Source organism: Tamandua tetradactyla, chromosome 1, assembly GCF_023851605.1.
Source record: "Tamandua tetradactyla isolate mTamTet1 chromosome 1, mTamTet1.pri, whole genome shotgun sequence".
Lineage (NCBI taxonomy): Eukaryota > Metazoa > Chordata > Mammalia > Pilosa > Myrmecophagidae > Tamandua > Tamandua tetradactyla.
The window spans coordinates 102,257,546-102,278,299 of NC_135327.1; the positions used below are offsets into that span (position 1 = coordinate 102,257,546).

The following is a 20,754-nucleotide window of genomic DNA, read 5'->3' on the forward strand; positions in this document are numbered from 1 at the left end:
GGCAATCTTGAGTTAGCAATCTTTTGGGCCCCTACTAATGAGCATAGGGTTTTGGCACTCTTGGACACTGAAGCTGAAAGCACCTTAATAGATGGAAAATGGCCATGACCTGGTGGGCCTATATTAGCCTTTGTCAGGTTCAAAATTATTAAAGCAAAACAACAGCAACTAGTAATGCAGATTGGCCAGTTACCACCTCAAGAGTATACCGTGTACGTATCTCCTATTCCAGAATACATATTAGGAATTGATATTCTTAAAAATATCACTTTGCAAACTACTGTAGGTGGATTCTGTCTCTGGTGTCGGGTGGTCAAAGACATCCAAAGAAGCCATACCAATTGGTCACTGGTAAAGGCACCCTTCCCCAGATGCACAGTGGTGGTGTGCCAATATAAGTTATCAGGGGCCATCAAGAAATAACTGCCACCATTAAGGCACTGGAATAAGTCAGCATTATAATCTCCACTCAAGCCTATTTAAGAGCCTAGTCTGGCCAGTGAACAAGTCTGAAGGTGGCTGGTAGATGACTATAGCATATAGAGAACTTAACAAAGTAACTCCTCCTTTGTTTGCAGCTCTACCAAACATAGCTACTTTGTTATAGGACATAAGTACTCAATTAGACCAATTTCACTTTGTATTGCTTATTAATGCCTTTTAAAGTATTTCTTTAGATCCCTCCAGGCAGCCTGTGTTCGCCTCCACATAGGAAGGACAACAGTGGCCATTGACTGTGCTATTGTAAGGACATCTTCACAGTCCCACTATCTACCATGGTTTGGTAGCCCAAGATTTTAAAATGTAGCTACCTGCTTTCATTATATTGATGTTAACCAGTAACTCTCTTGCAGAACTGGAAGCCACTGCTAAGACTATAGCCCACCTTGAGGACTGAGGATGGGCAGTAAATTGGGACTAATTATAAAGACCCGGACGCTCTGTCAAATTCCTGGATGTTGCTTGGTTGGGTAAGACTAAGACTATTACCTCTGCTATTGTTGATAAAATACAATATTACCCCACTCCATGTACACCTAAAGAGCTCAGGCTTTCCTTGGTTTGTTGGGTTATTAGAGACCCCATTTAGCACAGATTCTAAAATCTTATATGCTCTAGTCAGAAAAGCAGTAACATGGGAATGGAATGTTCCACAGCAGGCTGCTTTTGAAAAGGCCAAACAGGCTATCACGCAGGCTCAGGCTTAATGGGGAGCGGGGAGAGGGGTTTGGGACCCAGATATGCCTTGTGAATTAGACGTGGCCAGCACCGATTTGGGTGGAGCTTTTGGCAAAGGCAACAGGCAAAGCAAGTTCCCATTGGCTCTGGTCTCTTCTCTGGGAAAGATCCAAAACTACGATACAGCCCCTTAGAAAAACAACTGTCTGCTGCTTATAATGCCTTATTGTAAGTTGAAGGACTACGTGCCAGTTTGAAAGTATTATGAACTCCAGAAAAGCCATGTTTTAAACCTGATAGAAATTTGTTGGGTTAATCATTGCTTTTAATTCTTATTTAATATTTTATGTAGGCAACTGTCATTAGATTATCTCCACAGAGGTGTGGCACAGCCAATTGTGGATGTGATCTTTTAATTAGAAGAGATGTGACTCCACCTGTTTAAGATGGGTCTTGATTAGTTTGCTGGAATCCTTTAAAAGAGGAAAACATTTTGGAAGAAATTCAGAAATGACAGAGATGCTTGGAGATGCAGACACTTGGAGATCAGAGGTGACAGGGCCCACACAGCCAAAGACCTTTGGAGATGAAGAAAGAAAATGCCCCCAGGGAAACTGTTTGAAACAGAAGCCAAAGACTCCAGAAGATGCCAGCCACGTGCCTTTCTAGCTGCAGAGGTGTTCCAGACCCATCAGTCTTTCTTGAGTTAAGATATATTTCCCTGGATGAACTACTGCTAGTTTGGACATTTTCATAGGCTTAGATTTGTAAACTCATAACTAATTAAATTCCCTTTTTATAAGCTGTTTCTCTGGTATCTTGCTTTCTGGCAGCTTAACAAACTAATATAGACTAGTTCAGAAATGCCCTGTGAAATTAACAATAGCCATTCCCTTACTGGAGTGGATATGGGACACTGACATTAAGCCTCACTCTGGCAGTGCACAATTGAACACATTAATGAAACAGAAAGCTTATCTGCTACAGTGCAGCATTTTTTTAAAAAGCCCTTTATGTGCAGAAATGCATGGTATCTTAGAATCAGTTTCCTACGTGGAAGGACAATGCCTCCCCGTCCCTACCGATCTTCCTGAGGTGGCTGTTTCTGTGGCAGTATACCTGAATCTGACTATTTTACTGATGGCTCAGCACATGGGCAGCCTGCCAACTGGACGGCAGTAGCCCGGCAAACTAGTATGGACACTATGTGGTGGGAAACTGGGACCATACAAAGCAGACAGTGGGCTGAATTAAGGGCTATATGGATGGTCATTGTCCATGAACCAGGAGATGTGTTAACTATTTGCACTGACAACTGACAGAGTACTAGGGCCTGACAGTGTGGATGGCCAGGTGGAAGCAACAGCAATGGACTGTTATAAGCACATCTCATGGGGAAAAGAAATACAGGAAGACATCTGTACTGCTGTCACAAGCAAAAGGTAACTGTGTTTCACATCTCTGCTCATAATACCGATTGTTTTCCTGGCAGTACTGAAGCAGATACATCAGCAAGAATTTGTAGCCAAGAGCTAACATTGCACAAGGCTGCTGAATGGTTGCATAAGAATACAGGACATCGGGCGGGCCGCGGTGGCTCAGCGGGCAAAGTGCTTGCCTGCTATGCCGGAGGACCTCGGTTCGATTCCCGGCCCCAGCCCATGTAACGAAAACGGAGAAACAAAATACAATAAAACAAGAAAGTGTTTAAAAAGATGTTTCCCTTTCTTCCTCTCTTCCTTCCTTCTATCCTTCCTTCCTTCTCTCTGTCTTTCCTTTAAAAAAAAAAAAAAAAAAAAAAAAAAAAAAAAAAAAAGAATACAGGACACCAAGCATACCAAACTGCAGGGAAGGGCACAGCAATTTCAGCTGCCTATCACCAGACAACTGTTAAAGGATGTTGCAGATACCTGCCCCTCTTGTTTTCTGCATACCCAAAGATGCTTCCTCATCAACTGGATCACATTAGCCATGAGCAGATTCCAGTCACTGGGTGGCCAGTAGATTATATTGGGCCCCTTCCTTTATGCGTAGGTGCAAAATATGCCTTTACACATAAACACAGCCACTGGACTGTTGTTGGCCTCTCCAGTATGGAAAGCTAACCAAAGAGCTACAATACACTGCTTAGAAAAGCTAAATACATTCTTTGGGGTCCCCACACATGTGCACAGTGATAGGAGGACCCCTTTATGAGGTAACTAACCCAAGCCTGAGCTACTGAACATGACATTTTATGGACATTCCATTGCCTTAGAACCCCACAGCAGCATGATTAATGGAAAGGATGATGGGTTTTGAAAGGAGTAATTAGAAGATGACAAGCAATCTCCACAACAGTGGACATGCTGGTTACCCAGCCCTCACTAGTCTTGATTCATGGCCCCAAGCAGCTGCTCCCACCCCTGCTAAACTGGTAATGGGGGGGGGGGGGGGCATACAGGTGCTACGAATTCAGGTCAAAGGACCAGCAACCTACAGCTACAAGGAGATAATGAACATAACTGGCTCTTGCCTGCACCACAAGCATTAGAAATTGAGGAAAATAAGGTCAATTGTCCATGCTTCTGACCGATGCAGCCAAGCTGGATGGGAATTCTGAGGTCATAGAGCATTGGGGTGGCACAAAATGTAAGTATTAGAACATAGCTGATATACAAAATGCCACAAGTTGTATATGTAACCGACCCAGGACACTCCACACCTCAAGGCACAGTGTGTATGACCCTGTGGACACTTATTATGCCCAGGCTAACCATGGATTTGACTCCATAAGGTTCCCTGCAAATTGCAGGGAGAAAAGGTGTGGTACCTAAAATTCCTCATAGCACCACTTTTCCAGGAACACTTCTGTCTACTAATGGAAATTTAGCTTGTATTCTGTTAGATCCAAAGATTTGTCTCTCCTAGCTCCCCATAAACATCTTTCTTTTCACCCTTAGCATCATAGCAAACACCTTTGTGCAATAGGCCTCTGCGGGAACCTACATGCACAATAAATCTCAATGCTGATTCTGCACTGAACTGTCAGTTTTGGGTACCCACCAGCCTGCTTGGACTGTAACCCCTACAAATTGGACCACATGGAATATACTGCTGGCCTGGCAGAGTTCAGCACATCAGAAAATCTGGAAAAGAATCTCATTTAAGACTGAAATCACAGGTTTTCCTTACTTTGTAGTGTTGTCATCTCTGTGTGGAGGTCCCCTGGTGTTCTGTTGTCTTTTATGTTGTGGAATAAGGATGCAATGTCTGTCCTATGCTCAGTGTAGTCTACTGTGTGGGGTGGATTGTGAGGACCCTGGGCCCAGGTCCCAGCCCGAGAACCAGTTACTACACGCAGCCACCTACATGACCAGGACAGACATTAAAGGGCAACAGACCCATGGGGGAAAGAACGTCGTGAAAACTTCCCTCCCCTAATCAAATCTTGGAAGACCCCACTGAAACTCATTGTTACACCCTGTGGACCTAAACTTTTATAAGCCATTCCCTTTATATTCCTCTCTCTCTCTCTCTTTTGCATGGAACACTGACTTCCATTCCCCAACTGATCACCATCAGCAAGAAACTTCTCCTGTTCTTAAGTCCCTAATTAAACTCCTGGATAACTCCATGCCAGGTGTGTTCTTTGGTCTTGGGGCTAAGTTGGGTTGGAATAGTGGTGTTCCCTTACGTGCTAGTTTGAAACAGTTGTATGCCCCAAAAGCCATGTCCTTTAATCCTGATTCTATATTGCTTAGGATGGAAACATTTGATTAGGTTGTGTCCATGGAGTTTGACTTGCTCAATGTTTGATTGGATTACTTCCATGGGGATGTGACTCCCCCAGTTGTAGGTGTGGCATTTTGATTAGATGGAGATGTGACTCCACCCATTCCAAATGGTGGATCTTAATTAGCTTACTAGCATCCTTTAAAAGGGGAAACATTTTGGAGAAACCTCAGAAGCAACAGAGCTGACAGAAACACTCGGAGAACAGATGCTTAGAGATGTTCAGCGTGCCAACAGAGAGAGCAGAGACAGGGATATTTGGAACCCAGCAGACGTTGCCATGTTCCTTCCCATGAGATGCTGAACAAGCCAGAATCCAGAGTAGTGTCCCAGAGGAGCTTAGTGAAGGTGCACAGACACTTAGAGGGGAAACCACTGGCATCAGAAGCTGAAAGCAATGGAACTGGGAACAAGGACCAGCAGATGCCAGCCATGCGCCTCCCTGGCTGACAAGTGTTCAGGACCCATCTGACCTTTCTTAAGTCATGGTATCTTTTTCTGGATGCCTTAGTTTGGACGTTTTTATGGCTTTAGAACAGTAAAGTTGCAACTTAATAAATTCCTTTTGTAAAAGCCATTCCATTTCTTGTATATTGCATTCCAGAAGCTTTAACAAACCAAAACACCTTATTTTCTATTGGACCGAGGACTTTGCCTTACGTCAACTAACTATGGTCCTCTGAAACTCAAGCTGCTGCTTTCTTAAACCTTGGTTTAGGTGTAGCAATGGTTACTCCTTGGATTCAGTGAGAGCACAATTACAGAACACATCTTGGACTGGGAAGAACAACAGAGTAAAATCCAAACTCTTCCATCCAAGGGCCACAAGCCTTCCATAATGTCCCACTGCTCTCCCTCTTCCTATCTCACTTCCCTGCTCCAAGCACACTGGTTTTCTCTTAGCTTCTCCCTCATGGTTGCTTCAAGGTATAGTAACTGTTTCAGCTACCTGGAGTCATCTTCTTTCTGCTTTTTACATGGTTGGCTTCTTTTCAACATGTAGGTCTTAGTTCAAATTCACCGGCTTACATTGGCTTTCCCTAGTCACACAATTTACTATTACCATCTACCCAATTATTTTACCTTGTTTCTATTTATTTTCTTCATGATACTAACTAGTATCTGATATCTTACTTATTTCCTTGTTTAATGTTTGTCTCTTCTATGTGACTGGAGCTCTAAAGTTTGGAGGAAGACCTTTATGTGTCTCATTCAGAGTTAGATTCTCATGCCTAATGTACTTGCCAGCATAAATCATGAACTCTGCAAACACTGGTGATATGAATGAAAGAAAGAATAAATGAACAAGTGCTAAGGCAGTAGCAATATACACCAGAACAACATTTTGTTCTCTCATTCACTCATTCATACAATACAAATATGGTTACTGTTTCCAGAGCTTATAGTGCAATGAGGAATGCAGGTAAAAAATTATAATTATTCTGCTAGGGAAAGTACAGAGTACTGTGACAGCACTCAGAAGCAGGATTTTGTGGTTGGGGAAGACATTTTGAAGAAAAGGACATTTAAGCTAAAACCTAAAGAATGATCAGGAATTAGGTTGTTAGGGGTTGGCTCCCAGGGGAGGCAACATTTAAACCACAGGGAACAGGAGGTACGGAAGCCCAGAATGGAGCAGGCAGCCCCATGAGGAAACTGAGAGGAGTCTGGAATGGCAAGAAGGGAAAGGAAGGTGTAGAACAATTCTGGAGAAGGAAACAAGAGCTCAAACATACAGGGCCTGGCCAGTGTAATGAAATGTTGTTGAAGGGCTATGTAAGGTAGTGTGATCACATTTGTGTTTTCAAAAGATTTCTCTGGCTGTAGTACAGAGAATAAATTAGGGGAAACAATACTGGAGGAAAAAAAGATAAGAGAGGTGAGAGAAAAGAGTGCCTTGGACAATAAAAACTGAAAGTACCCAATCGCCACCCCCCAGCAAAAAAAATTGGCAAAAGCCTTGAACAGAGACACTTTACAGAAGAAGACATACGAATGGCCAACATACACATGAAAAGTAGATTAACATATTTAGATATTAGAGGAACAAAAATTAAAACCAAAACAACATACTATTACATGCTGACTAGAATGCCTGTCATCAAAAAATCGATAACATCAAATGCTGGCAAGAGAAGAAGCAAATGGAATTCTGTTACATAGTTGAAAGGGATGTGACAATGGAGAATTGTAGATAGTTTCTTAAATGTTTTAACATACACCACCACTATGATGCAGTAGTTTCATTTTTAGGTATTTACCAAGGAGAAATGAAAATACATGTCCTCAAAAAGACATGTACAACAATGTTCATAGCAGCCTTAAAAATAATAGCCAGAAACTGGAATCCACACATTGAAAGAATGACTATGCAAACTGTAGTACATTTATACAATGAAATACAACTTAGCGACAAAAGTGAGCTACTGATGCAAGAAACAACACGGATGAATTACAAAAATGTTTGCTGAGAACTGTGAAGGGTCTGACATTGTACCTCACTTCTGTGCTAAAATGTTAGGCTACCACAATTTCACTGACTTCCAGGTCACATGTAAAAGACCGATTAGTAGCTACAGCAATAGCTCTGAGGAATATGAGACTATTAGCATTTGCACCAGTTTTCTGATATCCAATGTTCAAAGGATAACCTGAAGAAAGCCAGGTGATGCCTGAGTGCATGCAAGTTAATTGTGTTAGGACAAGAACTCTGAATTTAACACACCTGATTCTTTTATCACAGAGCTAAAGCATGCCTGACTTATGCCCAAGAGGAAGATACTGTTTATTATTTTGGCCTTTGATGCTCATTTGGAAATATGATGTACTCCAGAAAAGTCAAGTTTTATTCCTGATTCGATCTTATGGGGGCAGTTATTTCTTTTAAACTCTGATTAAGTTTTGATTAGATCATCTCCATGGAGATGTGACATGCCCGATTGTGAGTGTGACATTTTGATCAGATGGAGATGTGATTCCACCCATTCCAGGTGAGTCTTGATTAGTTCACTAAAGTCTTGAAAAGGGGAAACATTTTGTAAAAATCTCAGAAACAACAGACCAACAGAAACTTACAGCAGAGCTGACACAGATACTGACACTTGGAGAACAGAGACACAGGTGCATGGAGATGCTTGGAGATGCCTGAGTCCAGCAGGTGTTACTATGAGCTGTTCAACAAGCCAGAATCTGGAGAGAGCCAAGGGAAGCAAAGAGATGAAAGCCAGTCCTGGAGAAGCAAAGTGAGGAACCCCAAAAGAACAGAGGCTGGAAAGCAACGGAGACCAGGAGGAAGGGACCAGCAAGGGACCAGCGTGCCTTCCTAGCTGAGAGAGGTGTTCCAGACACATTGGTCTTTCTTGAATTAAGGTATCCTTCCCTGGATGCCTTAGTTTGGACATTTTTATAGGCTTAGAACTGTACATTTATAATTTATTAAATTCCCTTTATAAAAGCTGTTCCATTTTTGGTATATTGCATTCTGGCAGCATTTAAAAACTAATACACCCAGTAAGCCAGCCTGCCCTCTGCTCTGGAGGGAGACACTGTATCTTCTAAGGGTGTCTGCTATATAAATGTCCTTGAAATGACAGAAAAGAAAGGCAATCATTACCTCTGCTCACAAGATGTACAGAAATGTAAGACTATGAAGGATTGTCTCTCACCAATACAAAGGAAAAAAAGACAAAAACAAGTATATGATGTTACTCTAAGATTCACCAACAGAACTTTCTTTTGCATTTTTTCTTTGTCTAGTGTTTGCATCAATTTTATTACAACGTTATAAAATGAGTAGAGATGCTTACTACACTCTATTTCTGTGGTGTCTACTCAAATTTTCCACTTTATTTTGAATCAATTTAAGAGAAGAATATTCCTAGAAAATATGCATTTAATCTAGATAGTCAACTTAATTATTAGCATAAAATCATAGGTAACACAAAATCATAGGTAGTGTTATCTAGTCATTTTCAAATCTCTTATTCATAAGAGTTGTTTCCTTTCCCATTGTTGTCTATTTTTGCTTTTTCCTCTTTTTTAGATCTGAACTTCAAATATTTATCATTGTCTTTGAACAATGTCTGTTCAGAGAATCAACTCAGGGTTTCATGGATTGGCTTGATGCATGTGGTATATACATGGATAACACATCCTTTTTTCTCCTACCTCCTTCTGTCACTGTGGGGATCCTGACCATCTCGGGATAAGTTCTACTTATTGCATCAGAGTGGGGCTTGACAAACTACAGAACTACAGCCCAGGAGTGGAATCCAGCACACCCCTTGATTTTGTAAATAAAGTTTTACTGGAATCCAGCCGAGCCCATTCATTTGCAGCTTATGGTTGCTTTCCCCTTATAACAGCAGAATTGAGTAGTTGTGACAGCAGAGGCCATATGGCCCACAAAGACTAAATATTTACTATCTGACCCTTTGCAGAAAAAGCTGCCCAATTTCTGCACAAGTCAAGACATAGTGGTGATAGCAGAAGACTTCCACAAATGGCTCATTTTGTTAATTAAGTACTTCTTAGGACTTTATCCTGGAGATAAACTTCCCTGCCTATAGCCTGGGATGTACAGGAGAAGATATGGGTTCCAATTATCTAGCTATTCTACACTTAATCCTTATCACCCCCTAGGGACCCCATCATTTATTTTTGTTCAATCTGAGTTTGTAGTTTCTTTCAAATTTCATTGGGATAAGCTAGGTTTTAGTGTCACAGTAGCTTCCTCTTTCTTGTATTTTTGGACAGTGATTGTGCTCTTATTTATCTGTCAGTTCATTTTTCATCTGATGTCTAATATCCAAGCATTCCTCAAACTGGCCCAGTATTTCCAGGGATACTATGATTTTTTTCATCTCTCTCTCTCTCTCTCTCTCTCTCTCTCTCTCTCTCTCTCTCTCTTACAGTATAATTTCTGCTGTGAGGGGAGGGAGAGGTTGTATTCTCCACTTATGATGGTGTGGGGTCCTGCCAGATTGTGATGCACAAGGTTCTCAGATCACACTTTTATATCATATAAGGACAAAAAATACTTAAAATATCATGTACAATTCATGTAGACTGTGGTATATACATGCAATCATGCTAGGGTAATACAGAAAATGAAAAATGTTCATTACAAAATGGAAAATTTTCTGTAAAAAATAATTACATTTAATTTTACTAAAAACAGGAAAGGCGTTCCTTCATAATAAATTGTGCATACAGTATTTGTTGGTTACCTGCAACCTCGACAGGCCTCCCTCCTGCAGTGATAGGAGGTGGACAAGATAAGAACACTGTCAACATTATATCCAATTCATTTTCCCAAAAATGTTTCAGTCAGTGACTCAAGGTCAGGTCAAAAATTGGCTCTGAGGAGTAAAAAGAGGTCCTTGTCCTACAGAGTATTTCTGACTATGCAGCGGGGGTGGACGCATAGCTATGTGAGAAAAGGTGTCATACTGCTTACTTTGAGACTTACCAAAAGTGCTCTGGGCAATGCCCCAGGATGCCAGAGTTATTGCTTTTTTAAAGTCCAAAAATACTTGCATCTCTCAATGATTTTCACACAGCTCAATAATGAAGGGGGAGTACAAAAACTTCTTACCTCCCAAACAAAATACTTTTGCCAAGGAGCCTTCAAATCTGAGAAATTAAATGTATTATATTTGACATACTTTCAAGGATGCTGACAAGACAGATATATATCCAAAATGCAGACTTTTTTCTTAAACTTCAATTCTAACTAACATATCTTAACAATAGGTCTCAGAGAGAAATAGAATTTAAAATAGTTATATCTTGGTTTATTTATCCCTCTACAATTTGAAAGCAGAAACTAAGGAAGTAAATGACATGTTCAAGTAGATCATCAATTATAGCCAACTCTGATCTCATTTTGTTCAAATTAAGGTATTTTAAAAAGACAAAAGTTAATTTAAAAACTGCTCACAGTATTAGCAAGAGTACCTTTAATTAAAAACATACTGCAGCAGATGGCCCCATCCATTTTTAAAGAGTAAAAACTCAAGGGGTTTCAATTTAGATGCATACAGTTCCCATGAATCCAACCACAGCTTTAAGGGGTTCAAATGTTGGTTTCTCTAGCACACGTATTAGTGCCAGTCACAAACCTGAAATACTATACTGAACACACCCCTTCCCTCTACCTCTCATCCAACATGACATAAAGCATTATATAACTCAACAGAATGGACAACTTTAAATATCTTTTAAGACCAAAAAGGTAAGTTTCCTTGATTAGCTTAAGGAAGCTTAAGCTCTTGGGATGAGAATAACTTCAGCTATAAGAATAAGAGGGAAAAATACATCCCAGTGTTGATGATGGGGGAGGGAATAAACAGTTCTCATTGGGAAGGCAAATATGGTGCTATCCTTCAAAGACTTAAGAAAGGTATACTTTGACCTAGTATTTGTGCATGTGGGGAATTATCCTGAAGAAATAAAAACATGTACACCACGTGAGTATATACAAGGCTACACACTGCAGTATTACTGATGATAGCCCCCCAACCCCCCAAAAAGCTAAATAGCCAATACTAAATAAAAGTACATGATTTTGCAATATATTAGATTAAACTGGCCTGGACAAGTCCTCTATTAACAAAGAGGAATTTTTAATAAAATAAAACATGTCCACATGCAAAGTATAAAGACAAACTCGAGAGAAAGATCTTTCTTGGTACGAGAAATGTGCCTTGAAGCTAGAGCAGTAGAATGAGGCTCAGGGGCCAATGCCATGGCAGGATAAAGTAGGATTTGGGTAGAGACCTGAACACTTAGGGACTGAGGTCTAAATGACCGCATGGCAGAAGAATATTTCTGTTTCCTGCCTTGCACTGTCCCTGGGCAAGAAAGAGAGCTGGAATTGAGGTGCTCTAAGATGATATACTCAAAGTGTTACCAAGTCTGATAAAGAGTTCTACAAAACCTACTCACAAGCTCAAAAGAGCAACAGGAAAGCTTGAAGTGTTTTGGGATGTTGGACCGGAAAACAGCTCCTTAAAAGAAATCAAAATCTCAAGTCTATGTTATGTCAAGCTGTGGCATGCAGACTCACCATGCCAATGGGATCTGAGAATCCTAAACAGAGAAATTAACCATAAAAATTAATCCAGAACTAACAAAATCTGTGGACATCTAGATGAAACAAGAAAATCCTTTAGGGACATTTGTTCAACCCAAGGCACACAGAATTCCTACAGAAAAAAAAAAAAACAAATTTAGATAAAGATAAGCTACAACAAATGAACATAAAAAAACAAATCCAATTTAAGAAAACTGACCCCAAAAGAACTAACAGAACAATCTAGTGAAAATTATATAAAAGTCTCTTAATAATTAAAGAGTAACCATAGTGAAAAAACAGGTTATTATAAACAGATTTTTAAAAGTACCAAAGAAACTTAGGAAAATTGAGATACAAAACTGAAAATAAATTCATGGAATGGATACATATACTGAAGATGTAGGGGTAAAAATTACTGCTGTCTGCAACTTCCTTTGAAATGCATCTTAAATATAAGATGGATTGATAGATGGAAGGCTAGAAAAAGGACAGATATGTGATAAAGAAAATTAAAACAAAATGTTATCTTTAGAACATTTGGTGCATATGTACATCACTATATAATTCTTTCAACTTTTCTCTATGTTTGGTCATTTTTTATGAAATGTTGAGGAAAAAACTCATTTACGGAACTAGTCATCACATCAGACACCACAGTCACTGTCATTGTCGGCATTATCACCATATTTAGTGACAGCAATACCAACACTTATTTAGTTGTTCAATTTTGCCAGAACTTTTTTTTAGCATTTTTTCATTGTGAAATTTAAGATACAGACAAAACAGCAATAAATTTCAAAGTACATTGTATTAAACAGTTAGAGAACAGATTTCAGAGTTTGGTAGGGTTACAGTTCCACAATTTCATGTTTTCCCTTCTAGCTGCTCCAAGACACTGGAGACTAAAAGGATATCAATAAAATGATTCAGCAGTCATACTCATTTGTTAAAATCCTATCTTCTTCTGTCATCCCCCTACATGGGACATGACTTCTAGGGGTGTAAATCTCCTTGGCAATGTGGAACAGGATTCCCAGGATGAGGCACAACCCAGCATCAGGGAACTGAGAAAGCATTCTTGACGAAAAGAGGGAAGAAAGAAATGAGACAAAATAAAGTTTCAGTGGCTAAGAGATTTCAAACAGGGTTGGTAAGTTATTCTGGAGGTTATTCTCATGCATTATATAGATATTCCTTTTTAGTTTATGGTGTATTGGAGTGCCTGGAGGGAAGCACCTGAAACTGCTGAGCTGTGTTCCAGTGGCCTTGATTCTTGAAGACAATTACATAAAGATAAAAGTTTTACAGTATGACTGTGTGACTGAAAACCTCGGGTCTGATGCTCCTTATATTCATGGTATGGACAGATGAGTAAAAAAAAAATGGATTCATAATAAATAATAGGGAGGATAAAGAGTAAAATAAATTGGGTAGATGGAAATACTAGTGGCCAAATATTAGGAGTAAGGGGCATGGTATGCATGATTTTTTTCTTTTTATTTCTTTTTTTTGATAATGTTCTCAAAAATTATCATGATGATGAACTGACAAATATACAATGATAATACAGTGAGCCACTGATTGTATGGAATGTATGTATGTGAAGATTTGTCGGTAAAAATTTAAAAAAAAAAAAAAGGAAAACACAGAGAGAGGGCCACAAAATTCACAAATACATAGAGGCTAAACAACACTCTTATACAACCAGGGGGTCAAGGAATAAATTATAAGAGAAATCAGTAAATATCTTGAGATAAATGGAAATGAAAATGTAACATTTCAAAATTTATGGGATGCAGCACAAGAGGTACTGAGGGGGAAATTTATTGCCTTAAAGGCCTATATTAAAAATTATATAAGGAAAAGCAAAAATCTAGGAATTAACTATTTAACTAGAACAACTAGGGAAAAACAGCAAACTAACCCCAAAGCAAACAAAAGGAAAGATATAACAAAGACTAGAGCAGAAATAAATGAAATTGAGAATATGAAAACAACAGAGAAAAATCAACAAACCCAGAAGTTGGTTCTTTGAGAAAGCCAATATAATCAATGAACACTTAGCTAGGATGACCAAAAAAAGGGAGAGAGGATGCAAATAAACAAAATAAGAAATGGAAGAGGGAACATAAGCACTGACCCCACAGAAATAAAGGAGGTTTTCAAAGGATACCATGAGCAACTATGTGCTAATAAACTAGACAATGTAGATGAAATGGAAAACTTCCCAGTAAGTCATGAACAATGAACACTGACTTGTGAAGAAAAGACAATCTCAACAAACCAAACACAAGTAAAGGGACAGGATAACTTATCAAAAAGCTCCCCTAAAAGAAAAATCCAGAGCCACATGGCTTCACATGTTAATTCCACCAAGCATTCAAGAAATAATTAATCACTGGCTATTAGGGAAATGCAAATCAAAACCACAATGAGACATAATCTGACACCCACTAGAATAGCTGTTATCAAAAAAACAGAAAACAAGCGCTGGAGAGGATGTGGAGAATGAGGCACACTTATCCACTGTTAGTGGGAATATCAAATGGTACAACCACTTTGGAAGGCAGTTTGTCTTCAGGAAACTAAGTATAGAATTACCATATGACCCAGCAATATCATTGCTAAGTATATACTCAGAGGATATGAGGGCAAGGACACAAATGGAAATTTGCACACCAATGTTTATAGCAGCATTATTTATAACTGCCAAGAGATGGAAACAGCCCAAATGTCCATCAACAGATGAGTGGCTAAACAAGCTGTGATGTATACATACGATGGAATATTACACAGTTTTAAGACAGAAAAAAGTCATGATGTATGAACAATGTGGACATTATGCTGACTGAAATTAGCCAGAAACAGCAGGACAAATACTGTATGGTCTCATTCATGTGAACTAATACTAATGAGTGAGCTTGGAAAATTTCGGTTAAGAACACAGGTTATTATGAGATAGAAATAGGGTAGAGACGGGGTAATTGGTGCCGAAGGGCTACAGATTGTGCCACAGGACCCATTGTAAAAATTCAGAAATGGATAGCACAATACTACCTGATTGTAGCACAATAATGTAAGTACACTGAATGTGAGAATGATAGAGGGAGGAAGGCTGGGAGCACATACGAAACCAGAAGGAAAGATAGATGATAAGGAACGACTGAGAAGGTATAATTTAAGAATGCCTAGAGTGTACAATGACAGTGACTAAAGCACAAATTTAAAAATGTTTTTTGCATGAGAAAGAACAAAGGAATGTCAATACTACAGGGTGTTGAAAATAGATGGTCATTCATATTTTCGAACTTGAACTTCTGTGTGAGACTAAAGCAAGAAATGTTTATTTGGTACAAAATTTACATTTTGACTAGAGCATTTCCTAATTTAACTTATATGGACACTTTAATGGAACACCAAAAGTACATGGAACCTTGAATAGTACATGAGATTATGTTGCTTTGTCCAAGTTAGTGTGATGCCCCGATAAATCCCTGAATGAGCTGAACAGCGAATAAAGAAGTATTTACAGGGTCCCCTTTGGGGAATGGGGAGAAAGGGGGAAAATTCAATTTCACCATTTGGAGAATTCCTGATATTCTTGCAAGCAGTGGGAATAGCCAAATAAATAGGCTGAGCCCTCAGTCTTGTGGTTTGCCCCTAGGAACCTTATCCCTACAGAGGATAGGCTAAGCCTACTTAAAATCAGGCCTGGGAGTCACCCTCCAGACAGCTTCTTTTGTTGCTCAGATGTGGCCTCTCTCTCTAAGCCAACATGGCAAGTTAACTCACTGCCCTCCCCCCTCTATGTGGGACATGACTCCCAGGGGTACAGACCTCACTAGTAATGTGGGACAGAAATCCTAGGATGAGCTGGGACACAGCATCAAGGGATTGAGAAAGCTTCTTGACCAAAAGGGGGAAGAGAGAAATGAGACAAAATCAAGTGTCAGTGGCTGAGAGATTTCAAACAGTTGAACGGTTATCCTAGAGGTTATTTTTACACATTATATAGATACCCCTTTTTTAGTTTGTGGTGTGTTGGAGTGGCTAGAGGGAAGTGCCTGATACTGGAGAGCTATGTTCCAGTAGCCATGTTTCTTTTTTTTTTTTTAATTATTTATTAACTAAAAAAAATTAACAACAAACAAAAATATTAACATATCATTCCATTCTACATATACAATCAGCAATTCTCAATATCATCACATAGTTGCATATTCATCATTTTTTAAAAGTATGGAACGCTTCACGAATTTGTTTGTCATCCTTGCGCAGGGGCCATGCTAATCTTCCTGTATCATTCCAATTTTAGTATATGTGCTGCCAAAGCGAGCACCAGTAGCCATGTTTCTTGAACATGATTGTACAACAACATAACTTTTGCAATGTGACTGTGTGATTGTGAAAACCTTGCTCCTTTGATTTATGGTATGGACAGATGAGTAAAAAATATGAATAATAAACAAATAATAGGGGGAACAAAGGTTAAAATAAATTGAGATCGAAATATTAGTGTTCAATGAGACAGAGGGGTAAGGGGTATGGCATGTATGAGTTTTTTCTTTTTTCTTTCTTTGGCTGGAGAGATGCAAATGTTCAAAAAGTGATGATGGTGATGAATACACAACTATGTGATGATATTGTGAGCCACTGATTATAACCATGTCAAGAATGCTTGCATGTTCGTTTGTTGTTTACAACAAAAATATTTTTAAAAATTGACAGAATCTACAATGATGTCAAAATAAAAAGTTTCATTTAAAAAAAAGGAAAAAAATGAAAGAATTAATACCAAACCTGATCAAATTCTTCAAAAAAACCGAAGAGGAGGGAAAGCTATCTAACTCATTCTATGAAGACACCATCACCCTAATACCAAAGCTAGACAGAGATACTATAAGAGTAAAAAACTACAGCACAATCCCTTTAAGGAATATAGATGCAAAAATCCTCAACAAAAACTTGCAAATTGGGTGGGCCACGGTGGCTCAGCAGGCAGAGTTCTTACCTGCCATGCTGGCAACTTGGGTTTGATTTCTGGTGCCTGCTTATGCAAAAAACAAACAAACAAATAAACTTGCAAATCGAATCCAGCAGCACATGAAAAGAAATATGCACCATAACCAAGTGGGATTTATTCCAGGTATGCAAGGCTGGATCAACACAAGAAAGTCAATTAATGTGATGTACCATATCAATAAATCAAAAACCACCTGATCATCTCAATTGATGTAGAAAAGGCATCTGACAAAATTCAACATCCTTTCTTAATGAAAACACTTCAAAGAATAGGACTAGAACAGAACTTCCTCAACATGATAAAGGGAATATATGAAAAACACACAGCTAACATCATCCTCAATGGGGAAAAACTGAAAGCTTTCTCTCTGACATCAGGAACAAGACTGTCACCATTGTTATTCAACATTGTCCTGGAAGTTGTAGCCAGAGCAATTAGACAAGAAAAAGAAATAACAGGCATCTAAATTGGAAAGGAAGAAGTAAAACTCTCACTGTTTGCAAATGACATGATACTATATGTCAAAAATCCTGAAAAATCTACATTAAAGCTACCTGAGCTAAATGAGTACAGCAAAATGGGAGAGCACAAGATTAACACCCTAAAATCAGTAGCATTTCTATACAATAGTAATGAGTAATCTGAGGAGGAAATCAAGAAAAAAATTCCATTTACAATAGCAACCAAAAGAACAAAATATTTAGGAATAAATTTAACTAAGGATACAAAAGACTTTTACACAGAAAACTATAAGAAATTGCTAAAAGAAATTATGGAAGACTTAAATAATTGGAAGGTCATACTGTGTTCATGGATTGGAAGACTGAATATAGTTAAGATGTCAATTCTACCCAAATTGATGTATAGATTCAATTCAATACCAATTAAAATCCCAACAACTTACTTTGCAGAAATAGAAAAACCAAGAACCAAATTCATTTGGAAGGGCAGGATGCCCCAAATAGCTAAAAATATCTTGAGAAAGAAAAATGAAGTAGAAGGTCTCATTCTAATTCACTTTAAAGCACATTATAAAGCAGTGGTCAAAGCAGCATGGTACTGGCATAAAGATAGATATACTGACCAATGGAATGTAACTGAATGTTCAGAAACAGACCCTCTCATCTATGGGCAACTGATCTTTGATAAGGCGGTCAAGCCAACCCACCTGGGACAGAGCAGCCTCATCAATAAATGGTGTTTGGAGAACTGAATTTTCATATGCAAAAGAATGAAAGAGGATCCATATCTCACATCACACCCTATAGAATAATAAACTCAAAATGGATCAAAGACCTAAACATTAGTGTTAAGGCCATAAAACCTGCAAAGGGAAATATCTCATAAATCTTGTAATAGGAGGTGGTTTTCTAGACCTTATACCCAAAGCACAAGCGATGAGAAAAGAAATAGATAAATGGGAACTCCTCAAAATTAAACCTCTTGTGCATCAAAGAACTTTGTCAGGAAAGTAATAAGGCAGCTTATGCAATAGGAGACAATATTTGGAAACCACATATCAGACAAAGGTTTAATGTCTAAAATATATAAAGAGATTCTATAACTCAACAACAAAAAGACAAACAATCCAATTAAAAATGGGCAAAAGACATAAATAGATACTTTTCAGAAGAGGAAATACAAATGGCAAAAAGGCTCATGAAAAGATATTCAATTTCATTGGCTATTAGGGAAATGCAAATCAAAACCACAGTGAGGTATCATCTAACACCCACTAGAATGGCCATTATCAAAACAAAAAAAACAGAAAACAACAACTGCTGGAGAGGATGTGGAGAAAGAGGCACATATGTCTACTGTTGGTGGGAACATAAACTGGTGCAACTGCTCTGGAAGGCAGTTTGGCGGTTCCTCAAGAAGCTAAAATAGAATTGCCACACTGCAATCACATTACTAAGTATATATTCAGAGGAACTGAAGGCAAGGACACAAATGGACATTTATACCCTGATGTTTACAGCAGTATTATTCACCATTATCAAGAGATGGAAACAGCCCAAATGTCCATCAAATACAGTTGAGAAGTTATCCTGTTATTCGTATGCATTATATAGATATTCCTTTTTAATTTATGGTATATTAGAATGGCTAGAGGGAAGTACCTGAAACCGCTGTACTGTATTCCTGTAGCTTTGATTCTTGGAGATGACTGTATATTTATATAGCTTGTACAAGATGACTGCGTGATTATGAAAGCCTTGTGTCTGATGTTCTTTTTATCCAGGGTATGGACAGATGAGTAAAAAAAAGAAAAACTAAGGACAAAAATAAGTAAATAATAAGGGGCGAGGAAGTAAAAAAAAATTGGGTAGATTGAAACACTAGTGGTCAATGAGAGGGAGGGGTAAGGGGTATGGGAATGTGTACGTTTTTTCTCTTTCTTTTAATTCCTTTTCTTGGAGTGATCCAAATGTTCTAAAAACTATCATGGTGATGAATACACAACTATGTGATGATATTGTGAGCCATTGATTGTATACTATGAATGGACTGAATGAGCATGAAGATATCTCAATAAAAATATATATTTTTAAAAAGTAAATGGTACCAAATTTCTTTGGCTAGTCAAAGGATTGTGTGGTCCCTATCCAGGATTAAAAGAGCAAAATTAAAGGGAAAATTCAACATACTTTACAACTTAAAATTCTTGTATATATTATCAATACAAGCACTTCATTATCTGAATTAGATGTGCTGCTAGTTCAGGCGAGGCGAGCAAGTTCGGTGGCACTGGCTGCCGCTGCCACCGTCAGGTGCCCTAACCTGCCTCGTCACGGTGCCCAGAACACGTGCATCACCAACGACAGAGCCCTCTCTGACCCCCGTTCAGGAATGAATTCAAGTATTTCCAAAGAATGGCTACAACCTCCTCGGCAGAAAGTAAACAGAACTTGGTGATTATAGGTAAAAAGCCCTGGTTCTCCATCCCTGAGAAGAACAGCCTTTAAAGGACAGAATTAATTTAGTTCTCAGGAGAGAACTCAAGGAACCCCCACAAGGAGCACATTTTCTTGCCAGGAGTTTGGATGATGACTTAGCACTTATTGAAGCAACTAGAACGAGCAACTACAGCAGACACGGTTTGAATAGTGGGAGGCAGTTCTGTATATAAGGAAGCCATGGGTTAGCCGGGCCAGCCCAGACTGTTTGTGACAAGGATCATGCAGGAATTTGAAAGTGACGCATTTTTTCCAGAAACTGATATAGAGAAATATGAACTTCTCCCAGAATAGCCAGGTGTTCTTTCTGATGGCCAGGAGGAGAAAGGCATCAAGTTCCAATTTGAAGTGTATGAAAAGAATGATTAACATGAAGATGTTTTCTGACTTAATTCAATTTGTTTCCTTCCATCCCCCCCACCCAGAAATTACATATTTTTACATTAGAAAAAAAAGACTTTTGTTAACTTTAAACCTATAGATAATTGTTTCTAAGCATGGTGATTTTACTCTCCATTAATCTTTAAAAAAAAAATTTTTTTTTTTTTTTAGGTACATGGTCCAGGAAGCAAACCAGTGTTTCCCACATGGAAGGCGAACATTCTACCAGCCCCATTAATCTTTAGAGTGTATCAGATACCATTTGTGAAATAGTTCTTGTCACAGCTGCTTTAATGCCTATCCCTTAAGAGCCAGGGTGAGGTCCCCAGTCCCTGCCTGGGGCAGCATGTCAATCAAGA

The 20,754-nt window shown here is 38.8% G+C and overlaps 1 protein-coding gene, 1 non-coding gene and 1 pseudogene across 3 annotated transcripts in view; 1 reads left to right on the forward strand and 2 right to left on the reverse strand.

The window, feature by feature from the left end:
• The window catches only part of DNAH11 (dynein axonemal heavy chain 11), a 424,306-nt gene that overhangs the window by 258,558 nt on the left and 144,994 nt on the right, over nucleotides 1-20,754 (reverse strand). The gene's annotated exons all lie outside the window — the stretch shown is intronic.
• Nucleotides 16,265-16,370, reverse strand: LOC143652715 (U6 spliceosomal RNA). Its single transcript, XR_013160805.1, has one exon. It is a non-coding gene; the product is annotated as a U6 spliceosomal RNA (small nuclear RNA).
• On the forward strand, nucleotides 19,901-20,383 carry LOC143650950 (dihydrofolate reductase pseudogene; annotated as a pseudogene).